This window comes from Euprymna scolopes, chromosome 16 (genome assembly GCF_053919585.1).
Source record: "Euprymna scolopes isolate OS-2025 chromosome 16, ASM5391958v1, whole genome shotgun sequence".
NCBI classification, from domain to species: domain Eukaryota; kingdom Metazoa; phylum Mollusca; class Cephalopoda; order Sepiida; family Sepiolidae; genus Euprymna; species Euprymna scolopes.
Window position 1 is genome coordinate 121,649,412 of NC_136497.1, and position 26,324 is coordinate 121,675,735.

At 34.3% G+C, this 26,324-nt stretch overlaps 1 pseudogene; it reads right to left on the bottom strand.

Annotated features, from left to right (window-relative positions):
* Window positions 1–16,289: 16,289 nt before the first annotated feature.
* On the bottom strand, window positions 16,290–16,406 carry LOC145296354 (5S ribosomal RNA; annotated as a pseudogene).
* Between the last annotated feature and the right edge of the window lie 9,918 nt (window positions 16,407–26,324).

The following is a 26,324-nucleotide window of genomic DNA, read 5'->3' on the forward strand; positions in this document are numbered from 1 at the left end:
AATACACATATGCATATACACACACACACACACATATATATATATATATACACATACATATATATATACATACATACACACATATATATATGCACATAAGTAAAGGTGTAACTATACTATTAAGTTGAAAGTTTAAGCTATTTAAGTATAGATATAAAGTCATATTAAATCACAAATTAATACATTCAAGACCAGATTACTAATAACACATATACAAGTACACTTACCTATAAATATATAAATATATTCAGGCAAAAGAAGTAATTAAATCAACGAAATACTCAAAAGTAGCGACACACAGGTAGATAGTACCCAAATTAAAAATAATAAAATACATATGTATATACCCACAGAGAACCAACAGACATACAAATAAGCATATATATATATATAATTTTATGTATGCATATACATACAAAAAATACGCAAATATATGCACACAATCATATACTAATATACAACAACGCACACACACATATATATACGCACACATAAATATGTATAATTTACATAAACTATATATATAGAAATACATAAGAATACAAATAATTTGGCAAGAGTACAGATAGATGCATACAAATGGAATGAATAACATGGGAGGGTATACCAAATAATATAGAAATATATAAATCTAAGTACATACGGTCATAAAGTAAATACATAGACACATACATATACACATAGACACACAGGTATATAAGATAGGGGAAGTAAAGAATGAAATCAGGCGAGGAGAAAGTATATTAATAGTATTTTAATAAATTATAGAAATCAGTGACAATTTTAAATTTATTTAAATTTTATATCTAAACTAAATTACTTAAAAGATGGTTTTTATAATGTTTGCAATTAATTGAATTTTCGTGCTTCTTATTTAATAATTTATCTCTTTCTCTATAAGTAAGTATAAATAATTGCTCATAAAAACGTAGGTAGCAAGGCGAGTTTAAAGATGAACAGGTTTTAGCTTTCTTTAAAATTTTCCAATTTACTATTGGGGAGTAACCTTGCTCTACTAGTTCATTGTAATATTTAGACAAGGAAGTTCTATTTTTGTACTCATTATTTTCAAAAGAGCACTTGTGACCGGTAAATCTTTCTTTAAAATTGTTATTTGTCATTCCTATGCAATATTTTTTTCATTTGGATTTTCCTTAGTAGAAATAGTTGCTTGGTACACTACAGAAGTAATTTGACAATTTCCTTTAAGAGGGCATTTTGATTTAATTCTACAGTTACAACTTTCGGTAGCAATGGGTGTGCTATTTTTGTTTAATATTTTGTTATTATGTTTTTTAATTATTTTTTCAAGGTTTTCATTACAGCTATAACTAAGTTTTATTGTATTTTTATTGAAAATTTTATGTAGTATATTATTCATAGGGAAGTGCTTTTTAATTAAGTTTAAGAATTTCATTCCTAGATTTGTTTTAAGTTTCAGATTAAAAGGGGGATTGTACCACAGGATTTTTCTCTTACGGTTTCTTTTTGTATTTGTGTTTGGGTGTGTTGGTTCTATGAACTCAATTTGGGTGTTTTTGTATCCACTATTCTTAAGGGCCCTGTTATAGAAATATTTATGTTTATTAAATGTTTCAAGATTGGAAGAATTGTCACTGATTCTTTTACTAATGGATTTGGGGATATGCCTAATGATAGATTTTGGGTGATTTGATAGAGGGTGTACATAAATTGGGTTTGAGTTTTCCTTCCTATATGGTTGGTAGATGCCTTTCCTTAAATCAAAGTTCACATCCAAAAAATTTACAGTTTTAACATCCGATATAATATCCACTTTTAATTTAATTCTACGGAATTCATTTAAGATAATCTTTTTGGTTCTTTCACATTTAGGGCCGTTGGATTCCTTGATGATCATCAGTCCATCATCACGATACAAGCCTATATCCATGACATTGACGTCTTTGGTTAAGTTGTATAGTATGAATAGACCTACTAAGTCTGTCATTTCAGCAGAATCCAAAGACCCCATGGAAATGTCAAACAGGTTATTTTGATCTTTTTACAAACACTGATCATTTCCACTAATCAATGTAGTATTTCTACATGTCCGTATAATTTCAATTTCAGTGTCTTTTATATCAGACAGGAGTTTAGCAAACTCCATCACCTCTTCGAATAGTTCCTTAGATATGGAGGGATAGTAATTCACAATATCGAATTGTAAGAAAGTACAATTCTTTTTATTATGTATATTGGAAAACCATTTAATGGTATCCGCTGTATTAATCCATAGATTTAGTTTATATGTTGATTTAATTTGATAGTTAACTCTTTCTAGTATATTTTTACTTAATTTACCAATTTCGGGTTTCGTAGAATGAATTAACCTAGTTGTAAGTTTATTTTCAAAATTTATCTTATGGTCTTTAAGCAAAATATATGACTGTTTTTTTTTTGTAAAATTCCCACTCTATTACTAATTTTAAGTCTATCAGTTATTTCTTTACTATCCTTGTCAATTTTTTTGCAAATATCTATATTTGATTTTTTGTAATTTTTTGTAATATTTTCTTTAATAAGCTTGTTATATTCATGTGTAGTTAGTTTGTAGAAATTTTGTGTCTTATCTGCTTTAACGTAGAGGAAATCCGAGGTGTTGATTTTCTTAATGGTAATCTCCAACTGTTTTTGAAAATGATTCTTTTTCCTATGGAAAGACAGGCTTCTAATAAGATCCATAATATCTGCTTCAAAAGCATCCAATTGGTCGATATGTGGTGCCGAATTTCGATTTTTAAAGCCATGGTAATCCTTATTCTTGTTTTCATTTGAATTTCTCAGGAAAAAAAAAAGCTTTCCACTTCATTTTAGAAGGAGGGTCATCTGGTAATTCCGATTGGTGGTGGTAGGAATATTTTTCAGGGATGTTTGGAAGTTAATTTTCTCCATGTTTAGGTAAAAACAAATCCAGCGTATAATAGTGCTCAACAATAATGGAGCGATGATACTCGGGTTTTTTATATTCAAAAGTAATGGACTAATGAATTCAACGAGGTTGTTAGATAGTGCTCAATAAAAAGAGCTGATAATACTTGTTTATTGTTAGATAAACATGCTCACATCCCGCTGCTACAAATAGCCACTTGTTTTTTTTCTCTCTATTTTCTTTCTCTATTTCTTTCTCTATTCCTTTTTTTTTCTCTTCTCAATCACTCTCTCTCTCCATTGTAATCTTTTAACTTTATTTTAATTGCCCCTCCCTCTTTACATTTTATAATTAAAGTTCTGTGTTTTAAGTTTTTTAACTCCAACTTTTAAAGAGTTCCTACCTAAAATAAAAATCTATTATTCATTGAACTTTTGAATAGTCAAGTCGCTGCCTGATGATATCTGTTGTTTGATTGAAACAAGTGGCTATTTGTAGCAGCGGGATGTGAGCATGTTTATCTAACAATAAACAAGTATATATATATATATATATATATATATATATATATATATATATATATATATAAACTGTAGATGTATGCTTCTGTCTGTCTGTGTGTAAATATTTAACCGATTAACTCTTAAACTAATTATTTAATTATTTGCGGACTGTTATCCTCATCTTCATAGTTGTTTAACCACGTTCCGGGCAACTAATCCTCTGGCCTTCTTTCATGATAGGAATAGTGAGTCTTGTAACTTATCACCAGCAATTACTGCCTTCTATGGTTGTTGTTTCACCATGTTTTGGCCAATTAATCTCTTTCCACTGCTACTAACGAAGGCTAGAGGTATAATGTAGACGAGGGTAACAGTCCGTAAAAAAAGATAAATGAATATATAAATTACTCATTTCAAAGCATTCTAATAATAAAATAATGTTAAACTACTAGTCATATAATAGTAAAATTAACAGGAAATGCTAATGATACTAAGATGATTTATAACATGTAAAATCTTTGTTTGAATGGATGAATAACATGTACAGATATATATATACTAGCATGGGTGCCCGCTGTTGCCCAGGTGCTTGAAGGGGTCTGCTAAGAAAAATAGTCAATTTTTTCTTTAATTTGACCCCTATTATGACCCCTTAAAGTTTATTGTTTTGGGCTCAAGTACAGTTATTAAGTAAGATCCATGTCCCAGGAACCCATATCTAAACTTTCAAGTGTTTAGACCCACAATTGTCGGAGGAATTTGGTAGAGTTCACAAAGGTCGAATCGTTGAACTTTGACCCCTTAACAGCCAATTTTCTGGCCGAAAACGGATTACAAATATTTTCCCAAATCTCAGTACACTGTATATCAAATATTGAGTCTGTACACTAAAAATTGACAGTTATTGCGTAGGGAAATGTACACAGACACACACAGACATGTTCACATTTATAGATATACTAGCATTTCAGCCCGGCGTTGCCCGTGTGTTTGGATGTGTATGTCGCCTCTATTGAAAGCTTAAGGCAGACATGCAAACAGACATACATACATTTATATATTGGTAACTAAACATTTTCGACCCAAATTGAGTGAAAAGCTTACCCTATCTCTGAATACCCTTTATGTAAAATTTCAAATATTTAGACCAGAAATTGTCTGAGTAATTTGGAAGAGACCGCAGAGGTCAATTTTTTTTTAATTTTGTACCCCTATTGTGACCCCTTAAAATTTATTGTTTTGGGCTCAAATAAAGTTATTAAGTTAGATCCATGTCCAAGGAACATATATCTAAAATTTCAAGTGCGTAGACCCAAAATTGTCGGGGGAGTTTGTTAGAGTTCTCAAAGGTCAAATCGTTGAACTTTGACCCCTTAATCGCCAGATTTCTGGCTAAAAACCGATCACATTGATTTTCCCAAATCTCAGTACCCTGTATATCAAATTTCGAGTCTGTAGACTAAACATTGGGAGAGTTATTGCGTAGGGAAATGTACACACACACAGACACTTTTATATATATACTAGCATGGATGCCCGGCGTTGCCCGGGTGTTTTGAGGTGTATGCTAAGCAAAAACAAAAAACGTAATTTTTTTTTTAATTTGACCCCTATTATGACTCCTTAAAATTTAGTGTTTGGGGCTCAAATCAAGTTATTAAGTTAGATCCATGTCCAAGGTACCTATATCTAAAATTTCAAGTGTTTAGACCCCAAATTGTCGAAGGAGTTTGGTAGAGTTCTGAAAGGTCAAATCATTGAACTTTGATCCGTTGACAGCCAAATTTCTGGCCGAAAACCAATCACATCGATTTTCCCAAATCTCGGTACCCTGTATATCAAATTTCGAGTCTGTAGACTAAAAATTGACAGTTATTGCGTAGGGAAATGTACACAGACACACAGATACATAGACAGACAGATACACTGACACGTTCACTTTTATAGATACACACACACACACACACACACACACACACAAAATACACTTGTAGAAGGTCGGAGGTTACATCGACTGAAACATTGTCAAAATGACACCCAAGATTAGAAAAATAATCCGAAGAATATAAATAATACGGATACTTTTATCAGTTCGTTTTTAGTCTCTCATGTACAACTTGGAAATAATTTTTTACTTGCTGGTAACTCGGAATTGCCCAGTCATACAATACGATTAAACATATTTTTATTTATGCAGATCCCGTATGTATTGTTATAGAATTACTATTCTATCGATTATTATATATTACGAGGAATAATTTGCCCAGTGAACTAATTCGCAAAAATAAATAAAAAAAATAATAATGATAATGTCGTTCATCCAATTCCGTCTGTGTTTGTTTACAATATCACGTCAGCTGATATTTGGGCTTGGCGATGGATGCGCTGGAAAAGTCACCTCTGATTAATATTTAGTTTTAAAATATGTAAATGAAGAAATGAGTTGCAGCGATTTTAAATCGTACCCCTTATTTTATTGTAAATTGAACTCATTAATAAGAAAAAAAACTAAAATAAACTGGTGAGATACAATTGGACTTGAACAGGGTATCATCTAGTCTGTAGTCAAATACTCTACTACTAAGATATATCTGCAGATTATAAGTCTGCTTTTTAGGGAGAAATGATTTGCTGAAATTTTATTATCTCCCTTGCCGGTGTAATGTTAAATATTCCCATGTAAAAATTATTCTTTTTATTTGTAAGAGAGAAAATCTATTTTTAAGTCGAATTATTTCGATTTTCGATATTTATCGGATGGATTTCTGTACTAAACATATCTAAGAACACTTCCAGATATACAAATTAGCTATTTGTGAAATAGGCTCAGTCGTTTCGGGACATATGGGGAAGGAACTCTCTCACACACACACACACAAAGTGACTTTTATATAATTATTGAGATAGAGATGTTTGTCTGTCACCCTTTAGTGGGAAGCACAATTTTTATCACCAATTTTTTCTTCGTAATTTTTATTTTATTTATTTGTGTGTGTGTGTGTGTGTGTGTGTGTGTGTGTGTGTGTCTGTGTGTGTGTGTGTGTGTACGTTAACAGATCTTTGTAATAGGCTTTATCCCGCTTGAATATGAAAGAGCAGTTTCATCGCTTATCGTGCCTATTAAACGAGCTCTACATACGCGTTGCTTTATAGATTAATGCTTTGCGCATGCTCGAGGCCGGAGCATTTTCTGCTATTCATATTCAGCTATTAGATTTTCTGAAGAAACGATAAAAAATGCATCGATTGATAATCCCGTTCAAAATTCGTGCGTATGTCGTCCCCGCATGATTGCGGAAGTTAAGTGGCAAATTGTCAAATTGCTATAATGAGACTAATGGTATAAAGAACCAGAGACTTTGAGACTCCCTTTTTCTCCTCTATAAAATAAAAAATTTGGCTGATAATATTTCTCAAGGATCGACCGATTATATATATATATATATATAAATTACATAGGAGTCCTCGCTTATCTAGGTCCGGAGGCCACTTGAGGATACGTGTTATTGAGTGTACATTATTCAATGGTATAATATCGTAGTAATCGTTAGTAGTGGACATTTTGTAAATTGGATTACTTAAGGGGACGATTCATCAAGAATTTGTTTACGTTGGACTTGAAGACTACTATATAGTATTCAACTGTAAAAGAGGCAAACGGATAATAGTTCCACAGTTGTGCAGTTCTAAGAAAGAAGCGTTGTTCATAGAATCTACGTTAAGGTTTAGAAACAGATAAAGAGTGGGGAAAATTATTGAAAGTGGTTTCGGCTAGACGAGTGTTTTTCTCGAAAGTTTGGCGAGGAGGGACCATAGATTGGGGCACAGACGAGCACTTGCTATGAAAATAACGATAAAGCAGACATAGGCTCGCAACGTCTTTTCTGTGGGGAAAGAGGTTTCAAGGAAGAGAAAAGGGCATCCACCATGAGGCCACCATTTTGAACTCTGTCAAGGCAGGATAAGTTTTTCTAGTAGCTCCTGCCCAGATGTGGCAACAGTACTCTATTCCTGGATGTATCTGCCTTTTCTATAGGTAGATAATTGCATCAGCAGTGAGATGTCTAATGGAGTGATAGAAGGATCCCACCAGTTTTCCAGCAACCTTAGCAACAGATTTGATGTATGTGCGAGATATATATATATATATATATATATATATATATATATATATATATATATATACCAAGTTATAGGTGTTCAAGAGTAATAACATATGAATTTAACGAGGTTGTCAAGAGTGCTCAATAAAAGAAGAGCAAGATATATTCACAAGGTCGCGGCACTGGGCATGCAAATATTTTGGATAGTTAAAACAACAAGTCCTCATCATGCGACTTTTAAAAAAAAGTTTGTTTTCCATAGAAGAAGTCAGTCCTCAAAGAAAAGAACAAAAACTCTATTTACCTTTTAAAAAAAAGTTATCAAATTTAAAGAGAGAGTGGCCATGTGACATACATACCCCAGGCATTAAAAATAAGGGCAGAAAAGAAGAGAGAGAAAAGAAAGAAGGAAAAAGAAAGAAGAAAGGTGTATTCAAGGATATCAGTGTGGAGGAGGAAAGTTACTTGGAAATCATTAGACGAAAAGGTGAAAAGGTGAACGGGGATAAATGAATAGAGGGGGAAAAGGGGGAGTGTCAAATAAAGTATTGGGTTCAATAAGAAAGGGAAATAAAAGATAAGAAATCTAATAAGTAATTCAAAAGTATATATAATGATATAGTATATTTTTAAGACACAAAATATTCGTATGCAGAGGTTATTAGCTATTTTACTTAAGAGTTACATCATAAGGAGACCAAATTAATTCAGATTAAAAAATAGCTTTGCATTTAATTTTAACATCACCACTAATATCAGAATATAAATCTAACCTGTTTGTTTAAATGTATGTATGTATGTATGCGTGCATGCGTGTATTATGTATGCATGCATGTATGTATGCATGCATGTATGTATGCATGTATATCTGCTATATATCTGCCTAAAACATTTAACAGAGGTGACGGGTTTTCACGAGATCGGTATCGTTTCGAGGATCGACCCATCGGACGACAAATATCGAAAAATTGGCTAGAAACATTAATTCCTTCACCCTCAACTGGACACTTTTCTACAGGGAGGGGTTGCTTTTTTCGCTGATATTTTCGGGAGTCATCCCCTCTTTTCGATTGACTAGCCTTAATTTAAACCTTCACCACATAGGGTTTGGCGATGAACGCAACGGTAAAGACCGTCACGATTGTGGGTTTTTTTACGTTCCTTTCCCCCTTCGCAGTAGGTGTTCGAGCCTGCCTACTAGCACTTATTTTGGTTTTTGTTTTTTGCTAAACACACACCTCCAAACACCTGGCCAATGCCGGGCACTCAGGCTAGTAATAAAATAATAGTGAAATAATATAATAAACATAATATTAATATATAATAAATATAGTAGTAGTAAAAATATATAAACATATATATATATAAATTAATATAAAGATAACAGAGATAATAATAATAATAATAATAATAATAATAATAATAAATACGATAAGATTAAAAATACAATTAATAACAAATAATATTAATGATAAAACATAATAGAAATACAAACATAATACTTAAAATAAAATAACATTATACCCACACTTATTATTGTGATCACTATTATCATTTTTATTATAATTAATGTTATTTTTATACTTAGTACTATTAGGGTGGTGGGCTCTCTCTAACGTACTAGAAAGTTACTTACGCCTGAAAGTATCCTGTACCTCTACAAAGCCACCATTCACCCATGTATGGAGTATTGTCACATTTGGGCTGGTGCATCTGCTACTAGTCTCTCGCTCCTGGACAGGATTCAAAAGAGAGTCGCCATCCTGATAGGTCCTGAAATGTCAGCTAAGTTTCAACCTCTGCCCCATCGACGGAATGCTGCATCCCTCTGTCTGTTTTACAAGTATTTTAGTGGTAGATGCTCCGACGAACTACAAACCCTCGTATCCCCTCGACGTAAATATCCTGACAAACTCGCCAAGCAGCAAAATCCCACCCCTACACAGTAGAAATCCCCAGGTGCCAGAAAGCCTTCTACTCTAATAGCTTCTTCCCCAGAACTGCTGGACTTTGGAATTCCCTTCTGGGTTTCTGCTTCCATGGCTGTACTGACATGCAGAAGTTCAAGTGTAATGTAAGCAAACCTCTTGCTACACAACTCCCTACATAGTATCTTTGCAGTTATGTCCCAGGTAGCAGCCCCCTACACGAAAGTGGCACTGTACCTTGTTTGGGGTGAAAATGCAATAAAAAAAATTAATATTATTTTATTATTATTTTGTAGTATTAATATCCTTTGTTCCTATTTACAATGCCTCCCCACGGGACAGAGTTAGACACCAGGGTCGTTTTTTAACGTGGAGAAAAGGAACAAAAATAAAAATTGTTTCGATCGTGAAGGATTTTCTCCTCCACTGACAGAGAACAAGAAATTGAAGTGCAGCATCTGAAGAACAGATGGTATTTATTTGCTCCCCCACCGAGCAAATTAGGCACAAGGCCAATTTTTAATGTGAGGAGTGAAAGGAGGGGGAAGGGAAAAAGGGGACCAGCTCCCGAGAGGTGGGAAATGGGAGCTGGTTAAAGGTCAGGTATGTGGGGTTGCCCCCACATCTGGTCTTTGCTTGCAGTATCTGCCGGAACAGATGGTGTTTATTTGCTCCCCCACTGAGCAAATTAGGCACAAGGCCGTTTTTAATGTGAGGTAAAAACCAGCTCCCCTAAAAGTAGGCAAAAAGGGGGCACTCTGGTTACCAAAAATAATAATTGTCCCAGTATAGAGGGTTTCCCCTCCATTGACTGGTACAAATTATCTTAAGTGCAGCATCTGCCGGAACAGATACTACACTTTGATCTTGGCCCGAAGGCCAAGTTTTATTAATATCCTTTGTTACCGTTAATGTTATTTTTTATTTTATCGTATTTATTTTTATGTGGTCGCACATTGCTTGTTTTTTTAGTCGAATTAATATTAAGTAAAAACACTAAAAAAAACTACCTAGCTAGGTAGACATGTAACGTATGTTAATTTTTTTACCACTTTTTCGAATCGCTGTGGATTGTAAAACAAACCCTAGATTCATATAAAAATGCATACAGGTTTATTATTATTATTATTATTATTATTATTATTATTATTATTATTATAGTACAGTTAGTCGCAACTGTTTACGTCACAAATACACTACGACTGCAAATGTATGGATAAAAAGCACCGAAATAGCATGTTCATATTAATTGGAAGCACGTGGAGAATATGCGTTGTTCGTTCTGCTAGTTTAATAAAGTCCAGTGCGGGAGGTAAATGGATTTGATAAATGACGTTAATTTTAATAATTTTAATGGGATGATTTGCATTAGGTTTCAATAAATAATGGTTAAAAAAAAAACGTGACTCAAACGACGAGATTAGAAGGAAGTCACCGTTGATCTTTTTTCTTTCTCTCTCCACTGAGAATAGTATTTTTGCATCCACGTGATCCTAAGAGTCAGCCAATCAACAGCGACTTCTCTAATTGTATTAAAAGCGGCAGATAACAAGAGGAAGATGCGAGGAAAGAAAGCCGAAAAAGATAACGAGAGAAAGATAGAAAGCAAAAAGAGGCGGAAATAAATTTTTAATACAATAGTGGAAACAATGAAAGAGGTTAAGAGATAAGAAAAAGAGAAAGTTCGGGAGGGAAAGATTAGAAAGGGGGATAGTTAGAGAGAAATAAGGGAGAAAGAAAGGCACAAAAAAAGGGGCAGAACTTAAGCGAAAGAAGGTGGCGGGGTAAAAGGGTTGGCCAGAAGATAGAGAAAAAAGAAAGAGACGAAGTGGGAAGTTAGCAAATAGAAGAAAACAAAATTGTGGAATATGGAAAGAAAGAGAAAGGATGAGTGGGAGGAGACTATAAAGAGAAGGGAGCAAAAAATAAAGATAATAAGCGAAAAGGGTATAAAAAATGAAAATAATAAAGACGGGGGGGGACAAAGAATACGGCATCAAAATTCACTGGAAAAAATTAATTCTTAGTCTCGAAAGCAAATAAAACAAACAATAAATAAATACTCTCTACCCCAATATTTGAAGACCACAAAACAACAATAAATAAATAATCTCTACTCAAACATTTGAAGACCATAAAAACGACAATAAATAAAAAAGCAAGTACCCAAACATTTCGAGACAACAAACAAAACATAAATAATCTCTACCCCAATATTTCAAGATAACAAACAAACAAAAAACAATCTCTACCAAAAACATTTAAAGACGACAACAAAAACGAAAGAAAATAAATAGAAAAACAAAACAAAGATGTAAAAAAAATGATTAATAACTGGGAAAATATCTAAAATATTTAAAGAAAGAAACTAAAAAATTCAAAATGGCGAAGGTAAAATATGAAGGCAGGAATTTCGATTTAATTTTAAAAGCAATTATTTTTTATGAGTGAATTTTTGAAAAAGTTGAATTAAAGAAAGGGCTTTGACGAAAAATCGTTAAAATAATTATTTAAAAAGTTTAAAAAATCAAGTGTAAAATTTAAAAGAAAAAATGACAAAGAGAAAGAAACACATGCGTTCGTCTGAGCTCTAATCTTTGGTTTCTCTCACAGCAAGAACTCGTTTTTTTTTTTTTCAGAATTACAAAGAACTTTGATTTGTTATTTTGTTTATTCGGACTACTGTTCTTATTTTGGATGTTGTTCTCACAACGTATGACCTAAATATTTTGTCGAACTCGAAAATCTGTATGGAATTTCGAACCGAACTACGGAGGTAGCTGTGGCGTAATGGATATGTGCTAAGTTAATCACTTAAAAGTGACAGTCTTTTGGAGGTTAAGGGTTAAATTCTCAGTGCAGGTTATGAGAATACAATTACGAATAAAGATTCATATCCGGTTATCGCTGATAGAAATGAAGTAAGTTAAAGTGCAAAGTAAAGGAAAAGTGAAAATTGTTTATATATTCATAAACGTTTCGTCTGTTCCTCATTTCATCTTCCTTAAGTTGAATTAGCCTGTCCATAATTATGAGATATATATATATATATATAAGTCCCTCCACTTTGGGTAGAGCAGGGCACTGTCGTAGGTAATATCACTCGCTACTTAATAGTTTGAAAAATGCGACGTTCGCTGTTTGTTTGTAAACAAGCGGTTTAAGCACTATAAAAGTATTGGACAAATGTTTGTTTAAAATAGACATTTGTGGAGGTTATTTACGAGCCGATGGGTAGAACTGCTGACTGTCAGCGCGATGGTTCTAGGTTCAATCCTCGGCTTGGGAAAGGTGCTAGTCACTGATGAGTTGTCATACAACGAAACGGTACTTTTTGTGGGTGAATACAAATATATATATATATATATATATATATTAGTGATGGGTCGATACCAATATTATTACTGATTCCGCACTAAATTCCCGATTCTATACGATTACAAATTCTTTATAAATCTCTAAATTTTTAATTATGTAATTGTATTTTTCTAGGATTACCGTAGAAACGCACATGTTAAATGCGCAGATATTTTCCAAATAAATGTAGTTGTGGGGGAAGATCTATCAATTTTAGCTACACTGGTTGTTTTAAAATCAATAAATATTTATTATTTTATCATTATAACAAGCAATGGAAGATTTTGCTTTAAAAAAAATCAAATAAAAAAGAAAATTAATGAATCGTTTTGGCATCGGAAAATAGGTACAAAATTTTCTGATTCCGATACTCTCAAATATTCTAATTTTTCCGATTCCCGATGGTGATTCGATTAATCGTCCCAATACTAATATATATATATATATATATATATATATATATATATATATATATATATATATATATACTAGCAGTTCAGCCCGGCTTTACTCATATCAAGGTACCCTATGTTTTAAATTTCAAGTGCTTAGACCAAAAATTGGCGGAGGAGTTTGGTGAAGTCTTCAAAGTACAACTCTTTCAACTTTGACCTTTTCGCAGTTAAATTTTCGCCCAAAAACTGATTAAAAAGCTTGCGGCATGTCTGAATACACTTTATGCAAAATTATTTAAATTGTTTGCTAGAGATCGTAAAGGTAAAATCTTTTGAACTTTGACCTCTTGGCAGCCAAATTTTCGGCCAAAAGACCAAATAAAAAGCTTGTCTTATGTCTGAAAACACGTTATTTGGTAGAGACCGCAGAGGTCAATTTTTTTTTTTAACTTTGACCCCAATTTTGACCCCTTAACATTTATTGTTTCGGGCTCAAATCAAATTGAAAAGTTTGATCCATGTCCAAGTAATATACATCTTAAATTTCAAGTGTTTAGATCCAAACTTGGCGGAAAAGTTTGGTAGAATTTTCAAAGTTCAAATCGTTTAACTTTTACCCATTGACAGCTAAATTTCGATACCCCTTATGTCAAATCTCGAGTAGTTAAGAAGGGAAATTTACACACACAAACGCACACACAATTCTACTTTATATATATATATATATATATATATATATATATATATATATATATATATATATATATATACTAGCGGGGTTACCCGGCGTTGCCCGGTTGTGTGTGTGTGTAAGGGAGGGGGGTAAATTAAAGAAAGAGCGAAGTTGAAATATAAAAAGAAACGATGTTAAACTTCTTCAAGAAATCGGCAAAAAAAAAAAAAAAAAAAAAACAGCGAACAAATGTAGAACTTCTTTAAAAAAGAAACCGAAAAAACAAAACGCATAAATCGGGGAAAAAATGATGAATGTGTTCGGAAGAACAAAAAAAAAACAGCGAAAAGCGAAGAAAAAATGGCATACATTACTCTTCGATTCAGTGGAATCGATGATGCGTTGGAACGAAAAGGAACGTTAAAATTCCATTCCAGTTTTTAAGCAACTACGAAGTAAAGAAAACCCAAACCGGTGTTCTTTCGTAACTCTCCCCTGTTGACGATCCCGCAACGGTGTTTAATGGTGGCGCGGGAAGGAGGAAATTATTAGAGAGAAAAGATTTTACCACTTCCATTGATTTTAATCGTTTTGACAGTGAACACTCGGCAGAAAGAATATAGGAATCTACAATTATAGAGAAAGTGGATAGGTAAAAGGCCCATATCACACTTCAGATATTGTGCTGCAGTTTGTGCATGTTACATTTGCCTGAAATGTCTTGATTTTTAATCCTATTAATGTAAAAATCAGAGGGGAAAAATTAGTTCGTTTTATATATATATAGATAGAAGATAGATAGATAGATAGAAAAGAAGAAGAAGATAGATAGAAGATAGATAGATAGATAGAAGAAGAAGATAGAGAGGGATATGTGGGAGAGAGAGGGAATATAAAAGGATATTCCCAGGTGTAGATATAGAAACAATTTTTTTTCTTTTTTATTACATTTTCACCCCAAGTAAGGCACATTGTCATTTTGATGTAGGGGCTACTATCAGGGACATAAGCTACAGGGGTACTATGTGGGGAGTTGGGCAGCAAGATGACAGTTCACGTTAAACTTGAACTTCTGCATGTCAGTACAGTTAGGGAAGCAAAAACCCGGAAGAGAATTCCAAAGTCTAACGGTTCTGAGGAAGAAACTACTGGAGTAGAAGGCTCTCTTACACCTAGGGATCTCTACTGTGTAGGGGGGGGGTGTTTGCTGCTTGTCGGGTTTGTCGGGGGTATTTACGTCGAGGGGGTACAAGTGCTTGCAGTTCGTCGGAGCATTCACCGTTAAAGTACTTGTAGAACAGGTAGAGGTATGTTACATTTCGTCGATGGGACAGAGGCTGAAGCTTATATGACAGTTCAGGGCCTATCAGGTTGGCGATTATCTTTTGACCCTTGTCTAGGAGTGAGAGACTAGTAGCAGATGTACCAGCCCAAATATGACAATAATACTTCATACATGGGCAAATGGTGGCCTTATAGAGGTAAAGGATACTTTCGGGCGTTGGTAGCTTTCTAGCGGTCCTGGCAATGCTCTCAATGTAATTTTTCCAACTCATATTTCCTGTGAACGTTAGGCCGAGGAGTTTAAAAGATGTACTTTCAGATAAAGAGTCTTTGGCCATTGCTATTGGTCGTAGAGAAGATTTCTTGTAGTTATTGAAGGAAACAAGTTTAGTCTTGGCAGCATTGAATATGACCATCCATTTTTGTCCCCATTCCACTACAGATTGGAGGTCGTCCTCTAGTGTTTTTGCCATTTCTTTAGATATGTGTTCATTTGTTTTCCTATCGTGTCTGTTATAGAGCGTGGTATCATCAGCATATTTCCCCATCTCACAGACAATTTTGTCAGGGAGGTCATTTATTAATATTAGGAATAATAGAGGTCCAAGGATAGACCCCTGAAGCACTCCCGCATTTATATCATATTGTTAAAATGTACGACCATCGAGGACAACCTGGACTTTTCTCTTATCTAAGAAGGATTAAATTATGTTAAGTATTCTTCCAGTGATACCGTATGATCTGATTTTCCTGAGAAGACCTTCATGCCATATCCGATGCAATAAAGAAAGCTATCATTCAGAATTAGTTTGAGAGTTTTTTAAACATCCAAAATAAGCATATAAAGCAATCCATAAAACGGGATGGGGTATAATCCATTAATTGCAACAATTCCAAAAACATACCTAATCAAATATTTTATGCCGTTCCATTTTTTGTGCTCTTATTCCTTTAAATAATTTACATATAATGTGATTGCCTTGAAGGACAAATAACAAACAAGACAACACGACAGTATATTTACGAGTCCATACATCAATAGCCCTTGAGCCCTGGAGGGTCATAGGCGATCTACAACTTTTGTAGATGTTTTTGTAGCGAGGAGTTCTTTTTACAAGGTGAGGGTGCTGGCCTTACGCCCAACTTTCCCAGAAGGTACATACAGCGCCAAGCCTTCCCAAATGGTCACCCATCTGGTACTGGCCAGGTTCAACGTTGCTTAACTTCGGTGATCTGGTGAGAACCTGTGTATCAACGTGATTGTGCTGTATAGATTTACGAGTGTGTGTGTGTGTATTTAAATATTGGTGTGCTGAATTTTTTAACTTTGTGTATGTATTTCTTTTTAAAAAAAAAGTCGTAGTACTCATTTTGAAGCCAAGCGTTTATGTTATACGTGGCAATCCAGCGATGTATTTTGAGGTTGCTGGCAATGGTCCTGTTGACATAACTTGGATCGGTAGAGAGTTTAAGTTGTACAGGGGCGCCATTATGATCTCGCTCGTTGAACTTTGTGTCACTTTCAGACATGATAGTAGGCTGCTATCGTTCTTAGGATTTGTACACAACTGGCCAACTAGTAGATGGTTTGCATCAGATGGAAATAGAATCATGTCGTCTTTTCTAGGGCGACAATTTTATCGTTCTACTCTGTAGAAATATATCCAATACTGACAGCAGGGACCAAACGAGAGTTGCTGACACTCCTAAATTAAACTGTTTCTGTAGAACGAACTGGATTCGAACTTGATAAACTAAGATTATCTGTGTCGTTAACCAATTAGTCAGTCACATTCCAATTATACAATTTTTGAGTCTGTGGTATGATTCTGCAAAAACTACTAATTATTATATGAAAGTACATCGTGTACATTAAAGGCATCTCGAAATAAGACTATTCGCACAAATTACCAGTTTTGGGGGAGTTGTTTTTTTTTGGGGGGGTTGATCACTGAATTTCTTTCTTTATCTTCTTTTATGTTCTCACTCTATCACCCTCTTACGTTTATCGTTTGTTTATATTTCTACCCCCTCTTTTTCTCACCTCCTTCTCATATATCCTTACAAGCTTATATAACTTTTCATATTTATTTCTTTGTCTTTCATTTAATGTTCTTTCTCCTTCACATATCTCTCTCTATCTCTTTCTATCATTCTCTCTCTATGTCTTTCTATCTATCTCTCTTTCTCTCTGATTGGACTTAGGGTTTACATATATTGGACGATGGTGCCAGGGACTCTTCAGAAGCATCAGATCTTGTGTGATTATTCATTCTATATACCCTCACAAGCATAATTGATACTACGGATATCGGCGTATATAGAGATGACGAATTAGCTATAATAAAAGACTCCAAAGTCAAGGGAGATAACTTTAAGAAAATCATGCACAAGGAAATGAAAAAATTAGGCCTAAAAGTAGACGTATTAGCTAATATAAGAATAACAAACTTCCTGGTCGTCACGAAAAATTTAGAAAAAAAACACATATGAACCCTACTTAAAAGATAACGCTACTCCAATATACGTAAACCCTAAGTCCAATCACCCACCATCAATTATAAAACTCTAACTCGATCGTAAGTAGGCTCAGCAATAACTCAAGCGATGAAAACGCATTTAACAGGTCAACCAATATTTACGAAACAGCCCTACAAAATAGTGGATACAAAAATATTTACATCAAATATAAGCAACAAAACACCAATAACTATAATAAAATTAAAAATAGAAAAAAAAGGAATATAATCTGGTATACAGTCCCATACAATCAAATGTTAAAAACAAAACTTGGCAAGAAATTTCTAGATCTTATCGAAAAGCACTTTCCCGCAACCAACCCCTTACACAAACTTTTCAGTAAAAATACCCTAAAGTTATCCTACAGCTGCTGCGAAAATTTAGAGATGATAATTAAAGCACATAATAACAAAATATTAAATAAAAACAATGAAAACAATAACAAAATAAACAATAAAAAAGTAGAAACCATCACAAAAATAAAACTAACACAAAAGAGACATATATAACAAGCAGAAATAATAATAATAATAATAATAATAATAAACCAACTCCGCACAACAACAATCATACTAGAAATAAAAGTAAAAATACTAATAACGAACAAGATAACTGCAACTGTAGAAACCGCACATTTTGCCCACTTAAAAATAAATGTCTAACCAAAAGCATAGCTTTCTAGGCCACAATATTTGCGAAGGAAAACCCAAATAACAAGAAATATTACGTAGGTATGACTTCCTTAGATTTCAAAACTCGATATTATAGCCACAAAAGTACATTCAACAATAAAAAAAACCGTATGAAAACAACGCTAGCAAATAAATACTGGGAATTCAAGGAAAGCGGCCGTTCGCCGGTAGTTGAATGAAAATGGTAAGACAAGCAAACACCTGTAGAGACCTAGCCAACTCATGTAGATTATGCCTTCATGAAAAATTTGCTATCCTGTACTTTTAAGAACCCCAACATCTATTAAACTGTAGGAGAGAAATAGCGAACAACTGTGTTCACAGTAAAAATTTACTACAGGATAGAGATACAAAATAACTTTAAAACTAACAAAAACAATAGAAAATAAACAAATAAATAAATATGCATATACATAAACTATCATACATATATATGTATGTCTGTGTGTGTATATATATATATATATATATATATATATATATATATATATATATACAGGGTGGCCGAAAAGTCCCAGGACACTGGCCGAAAATGTTATGTTTTCTGTGTGTTTAATTAAAAAATAATGTGTTTTATTAAAAATACATGTATAGTGTCCTGGGACTTTTAGGCCACCCTGTATATATACACATATATATATGTAAAACTAAAATAAAAAACTAACCTAGATTTAAAACGGGTCAAGACACTATATACCCAGACTAAATAGAACACACACAAAGAATCAGGTCAAACAGAGGTCAAATGGGCCTTTGTCCTATAAGTGCATGTCCATTGGATGATAGGAAGGGGCGCGGTGGATACTAGAAAGCTGATTGGCTAACTAAAATCTCAATAGAAGGTGCGTATATAAAAACGACAGACAACCACAAAATTCGCGCATAAGCCTGAAGAATGCCAGAGTGGATTAAACGCGGAATATTCAGTGTAGCTTAATTGCCATATATATTTTATAAATTACTATATACTGGCAAAAATACCCGTCGTTGACTGGGTTCAAAAAGAGCCTACAGAAAATGCACTCTTATTTATGAAAGTCTGATAGGTTATGAAAAGGAAGTGTTGTAAAGAGAGAGCTTCGAATTTGGGGGTATCAAAACCTTTCCATTCTATAGAGGCCATGCGCGAACGCAGACCCCCAAATTTTAAAGAATTAATATTTATAAAATTATCTCAGCCAGATATTTGGATTTGGATTATTATGGACCATCTTTTTCCAATCATGGGATTTCCTTGGATTTTACTTGTACAAATGGAAATTCTTTTAACTTTCTTGAAGTTTTACATTTGGATTTTACCGTCACTGGATTTTTTTATCTTCCACCAGACTATCCATTCATGTGTAATCACCTTTTTCTTTACCATATTCCCTCTGCTTAACTTATTTTGTTTTCACGTAAGATCTTTGACTTACTTGTTGTTTCATCAAATACTTCTGCATGGAAAATCCGATCCCGCATTTTGCTAATTCCTACCCTCTGATGAGAAGGAGAGTATTTCTTCGAAACTCCTCGGATTAAGGACTATCTATTTATCTATTGTTTCTTTTTCAGATTAAATATGTTTTTAACTCATTTCAAAGTGTTTTTTAATATATTTTATTAACTGTTTGCTCATATATACCAGTGGTGAAAAAACCGGACTAGAATGCTCAACGTGTAGCCAGAGCAGTATATAGGAAATTTATTACTGTGAGTCCAGGATGAGTTTACATATTGTTTCAGTTAAAGGAAGATCCTCAAAAAGAAGAGGAAATATCCAACTAGCATCGTCAGAATTCATAGAAGGACTAAGTTATAATATCAAACAAGATTTTTCCATTCTTATTTGATATTATAACTTAGTTCATCTATGAATTCTGACGATGCTAGTTGGATATTTCCTCTTCTTTTTGATGATCTTCCTCTAGCTGAAACAATATGTAAACTCATTCTGGACTCACAGTAATAAATTTGCTATATATATATATATATATATATATATATATATATATATATATATATATATATATATATATATATATATATATATATATATATATTACTAGCAGTTCAGTCCAGCTTTACTCGGGCCCTGTGTACTGTTCATAACTTTATGTGCATATGTATGTAAAATAAAAAGTTTGACTTATGTCTAGGTAACTTAAATCTGAAATTTCAAGTGTTTAGACCCAAAATTGGCGGAGGAGTTTGGTAAAGTCTGCAAAGGTCAACTCTTTCGACTTTGATCTCTTGGCAGCTAAATTTGTGGCCGAAAATCTCTAGTTTGTAGACTGGAAATTGACAGAGTAGTTTGTGAAGGAAATGTACACACACACACACACACACACACACACAATTTCACTTATATATATATATGTGTGTGTGTGTGTGTGTGTGTGTGTGTGTGTGTGTGAGAAGGAGGTGAGATAGAGAAAAAGAGGGTGGAGCAATATAAGCAGATGCTGAAAGTAAGAGAGTGGGAGAGTGACAACGTAAAAAAGATAGAGAAGGCAATTTAGTGAAGAAAGCGGATAAAAAAGGAACAGGAAGAAAGAAGGGCGGAACTGATGATAAAGAGAAACGGTCTGTGGATGTGTAATATTTATAAAAGCTAAACTCATATTAGAGGAATTAAAATGCAAAAAATGGAAATCTGAGAATAATGAAGAGAAATGGGTTGCTGACAGCCGAATAAAAATGAAAAATGGAGAAAGAAAAATAAACGAAGTTTAGAATAAAAAAAAATACGAAAGAATGTTATTCTTGAGATGCGGCGACTCAATTTACGTGTTTCATGATGAAAATAATATTTAAAATTCATGTTGATAGACGGAGCCTATTCAAGAAATGCATAGGCGCATCGCAACTGCTATTTCAAAAAGAGGCGTTACGGAGACAATGCTATTTTCAAAAGGAGTTAAAAAGAAAATACTATTCTAAATGGTAGATGTTACTAAAACGGAAGTTGAACGGAAACGTTACGAAGACAATGTTATGAAGTAGAAGTGTTACAGACAGAGCATATTTAAGAAATGTATAGACGCATTTAAACTGCCACTTCAAATGAATCCTTACGAAATTTTGCCATTTTAAATTGAGTTGTTACGAAGACAGTGCTAATTCAAAGGGAAGCCTTATAAAACAGTGCTATATCAAAGAGACGCGTTACGAAAACAGTGCTATATAAAAGAGACGCGTAACGAAAACAGTGCCATTTGGAAGGAAAGCGTTATAAAGACAGTGCTACTTTAATGGAAGGCGTTACAGTAATAGTGCCATTTCAAAGAGAGGCATAACGAAGACAATGCCATTTCAAAGTGGGCGTGACAAAGACAACGCCAATTCAAATGGGGTGTTACAAAGACAGTGCTACTTCAAAGGGAGGCGTTACGAAGACATTGCCATTTCAAATGGAGGCGTTACGAAGACAATTCCATATAACAGAAAGGCATTACGAAGACATTATTATTGCACAATGAGGCGTTACAAAGACAATGCTATTTCAAAAGCTGGCCGTTACGGAGACAGTGCCATTTTAAAGGAAGGCGTTACGAAGACCTTACAATTTCAAAGGATGTGTTACGAAGACAGTATACATCGAATGTAGGTGTAACGAAAATAGTGCAATTTCAAAGTGAGGTGTTATGAAAACAGAGCTACTTAAAAGGGAGGCGTTACAAATGCGGTGATAGTTTAAAAAATGCGTTACAATACAGTGGTACTCCCAATGGAGGCGTTATAAAGGCAGTTCTATTTCAAATCGAGTCATTATAAGATGCTGCTATTTCAAAGGAAGGCGTTACAAAGAATGTGCTATTCAAAAGGGAGGCGTTAAAATGAAATTGCCATTTCAAAGCGAGGCGTTACGAAGACTCTTCTATTTCAAAGAGAGGCGTTACGAAGACAATGCTGTTTCAAAGGGAAGCGTTACGAAGATAATTTTATTTCAAACGGAAGCGTTACAGGCTGACGAAAATCATATTTCAAACGGAAGGATAACAAAATGCCATTTTAAACGGAAGCGTAACGAACTAACGAAATTGCTATTTTAAATTACAATTTCAAATTCAAATGTAGCAGACGAATAGAAATGTTATTTTAACGAATGCGTAAGAATCTAAAGAAAATGAAATAAATGAACGAAATACTATTGTAAACGTAAGCGTAATAAGATAAATAAGTTTTCAAATAGAAGCGAAATAGACGAACAAAAAATGCTATTTTAAACGTAGCGTAACAGTACAAATTAAAGCACAACAGACCAAAGAAAATGCAAACTTACGCGTAATAGACAGACAGATAAATGTACCTATTTACTATGCCTCCTCACGGGACAGAGTTAGACACCAGGGTCGTTTTTTAACGTGGAGAAAAGGTACAAAAATAAAAATTGTCTCAGTCCTGAAGGATTTCTCCTCCACCGAAAGAGAACAAGAAATAGAAGTGCAGCATCTGAAGAACAGATGGTATTTATTTGCTCCCCCACCGAGCAAATTAGGCACAAGGCCAATTTTTAATGTGAGGAGTGAAGGGAGGGGGAAGGGAAAAAGGGGACCAGCTCCCGAGAGGTGGGAAATGGGAGCTGGTTAAAGGTCAGGCATGTGGGGTTGCCCCCACATCTGGTCTTTGCTAGTCATAGCTAGTCATAGCTAGTCATAGCTTGCAGTATCTGACACTTTGATCTTGGTCAAAAGGCCAAGAAAAGGCATTGATAATTGACAGACAGATAAATGTAACTCGTTGGATTAAATCTATTGCAGCAGGGGCTCTCCTTATATATAAAAAACTGACTAAATACTAGCTGTGGTAAAAAAAAAAAAAAATTATAATTATAACTCTATCATGACTAGCGAGGCTTTTTTACTTTATTTATTTTTATTTTTATTATTTTTATTTTTTACAAAACACATTTTACCATTATAGCCTCTTCTATTAACTCAAAACGTCGAAGTGCTACAAAGACGAGAGAGGTACCATTGAAACGAGATACATTTTGTGCTCCAGAATGTATTTTTTCTACATGGTCACCTTCATTCTCAATGCACTTTTGCTAGGAATTCAATGGCGCATCTCTACTTTTGACGCATGTTCAGACGTGTTCGCTTTCTTAGAGTCTCACACAGTCAATATCTGCAACAGAAAGATAAAACTTTAAGGTCATGAATGCGTAAGTTCAGTTATCATAAAAAAGCAATTGCAATCCTTCCTGATCAATTCGGGTGGAACAAAAAATAGAGGAGGCATTACTTTCGGAACGTGAGAGAATTTTCAGCATGTGTCGAGACGGCAGGGTTTGTTAACTACATTGCTAATTAAGAATTTTTTTTAAATAAGATTCAAAGCGTGGTTTGAAAAGTACCATGAATAAATGCCTTTTATCTCAACTAGAAAAACGCTGAATGGAATTTTTTTCTTTCCTTTGATTCTTTGCGACACTTTCATATACGAAATTAACACGATATTGGAACCGTTAATTATGCATAACAGATAATATATACGATAAGTTTACGATAACAATTACATCTATATTAATATATACAGTAATATACAGTTATAACTAGTAATAAGTACTGATATTTACAACTAGAAATAAAAGGCTCCCAAAATTCGAAGTAGAACTGCTCGTTAGGACTCGTGGCGCATTAGAAAAATCAATAATAAAAGTGATATTCTCCTGACGGTTAAAGGTTCAATTCTCAGTGTGGGCAACCGAAAAATACACTGGCAAATTACTTAGGACCTCTATCCCGTCATGGCTGACGAAGTGAGAACATTCTACCCTCGTGAAGTAAAATAAAAAGGTTCCATTCGAAATTCTGTCCAAATTCCCGAGTTCGACAGAAACATTCCCGGGTTGGACAAGATACATCGGAGGTACATAAAAATAACACTCAAGATGAGAACACTAGTCCAAAGATTCCAAATAATACGAACATAGAGTTAATATGTAACAACGTGGCAAGTCTTCCTGTCCTCAGTCAATGAAGGACATCGTTTTAGTATTAAGAAATTTCGATTTTTGTCTCAATTCAAAGTTGACCTTTTGGGATTTTTTTCATATCAAACCACATCCTTGTGTCTAACTTTCTTCTTGTTGGGAGAATAGCAACTATTATATGTTTGCGTGTGAGCATATAAAAACAGTTATGAAATACAAAAACAAAGTCAAAACTAAACAGCAAAAAATAAAAGAAAAACGAGTACAAAACAAAATGGCGGATCTAGAAATTAGGGTTGAAAAATGGCGGGAGAGGAGAGTAGAATGCAAAATCGTTAATAACGACAAAAGGCTCGTTAACATTCTGTCCCCACCTGCGTATCTAGGGGGCGCATGGGGGAGGGCTTCAAAATGCGTTAATATTTTCTGTGCCATATGACTCTATTACATCTCGGCACTTCTTTATCCCTAATGAGATATTTCATTTTATATTCGACGCACACTCCAAAATATCCGGTTTGTAATTGGCTATAACGTAATTTCTTCCTTGCCCTTTTTTATGGAAGTGGAGACCTGATCACAAATCAAACATTAGCTCCGTTTTTCCGCTTCAGTTATTTTGTTTCATATTAGAGGTTGGGGTCTTAACCCTTGTGATCGGCGACCAGGATTTACGCTGTTCTCTGATTTATTTATTTTTTATTTATTTATTTTTTTACGTAGTTATAACAACGCTGCAATATTATGTTTCGTGTGTGGAAAAATAATGTTAACATTACTAGTCATCTTTCTTTGTCTTTTCTTTCCACAGAGAGTCGGTCAGCATCATCCTTTAAGCATAATGCATTGTGCATAGTCATGAGTTTCCTGGTCTTCTGGTCGAGATAACCCAGTTCTTCTTTGGTCCACCTATAAACGATACAGAGTATCTTACTAGTGATACTGCCCATGTAATTATAACTTTTATTAGGTTTCTACTTTATAGTTTAGTTTCGAGGAATTTTCTTGTTCTTCTGGGGTATTCCTTTCCAATTATTTGCTTCATATTAGGGGTAGAGGGCTTAACCCTGTGACCGGTGATCGATATTATCAGCTCCTTGAGACCAGGGTTTATGCTGTTCTCTACTTTCTTCTGTCAGGCAGCTAGCTGAGACAGGTTTATACATGTTTAACCTTGGTCTTTTGGCTAAGAGCAAAGTGTAGTATCAGATCATTCCCATTTTCTGTCCTCGTTCAGTGGAGGAGAAATCCTTCATGACTAAGGCAGTTTTTTTTTTTTATTGTTCCTATCCAGAGTGCCCCTATTTGGGGAGCTGGATTTCTCCACATTAAAAACCGATCTTGTGTCTAACTCTGCCCTCTTGGGGAGGCAAGTAAATGTGAACATGATTCACGATTCCTTTGTGGAAAAATAACGTCAGCCACGGTATTTTTTCACATTAGGTTAGAATAAGCATGCTGTTTGAAAATTCCACTAAGCGTACTAATATCGTTTATTGGTGTTGAATATTGAACCGGGTCGACGCCAATTAAAATCGGAGGTGTACACACACACACACATCAAAGTTTTTTTTTGGGGGGGGGTCTGAACAAATGAGTTCTTTATTCAGCCATCAGTGATGTTTCCGATCGAACCTCGCATAGCCGATTCACTAACGGTGTCTCTTTCTCGCTATGATCCTATTCTCCATTAGCGGGCCCTGTCGGTGGGGCATTAGAATACGACGACTACCCCCTTGCAGAGGGTAAAAGTCCCTCAATGGGGGTCCTGGATATGACCTTAAACTATATCCAGTGGTGAGGCCCCAGCTTGTGGGCTTTGGGGAGTGTGGAGTCACCCTTTAATTACCATTGCTCTGACCCGGAGTGGAAGTACCTGTTAGGGTCCCAACTATGGGTTAAATAGAAACCGACGTGAAAACAACAAATATATTCTATTAAAAAAAAATTCTTTAAAATCTTTGGATTCGGCATTAAATAACCCGAAAAGGGTTGATATGCCGTAAAACAACCAACCAACCAACCAACAATTAGCGTCTTGTCGCTTCTAGAAATTTTT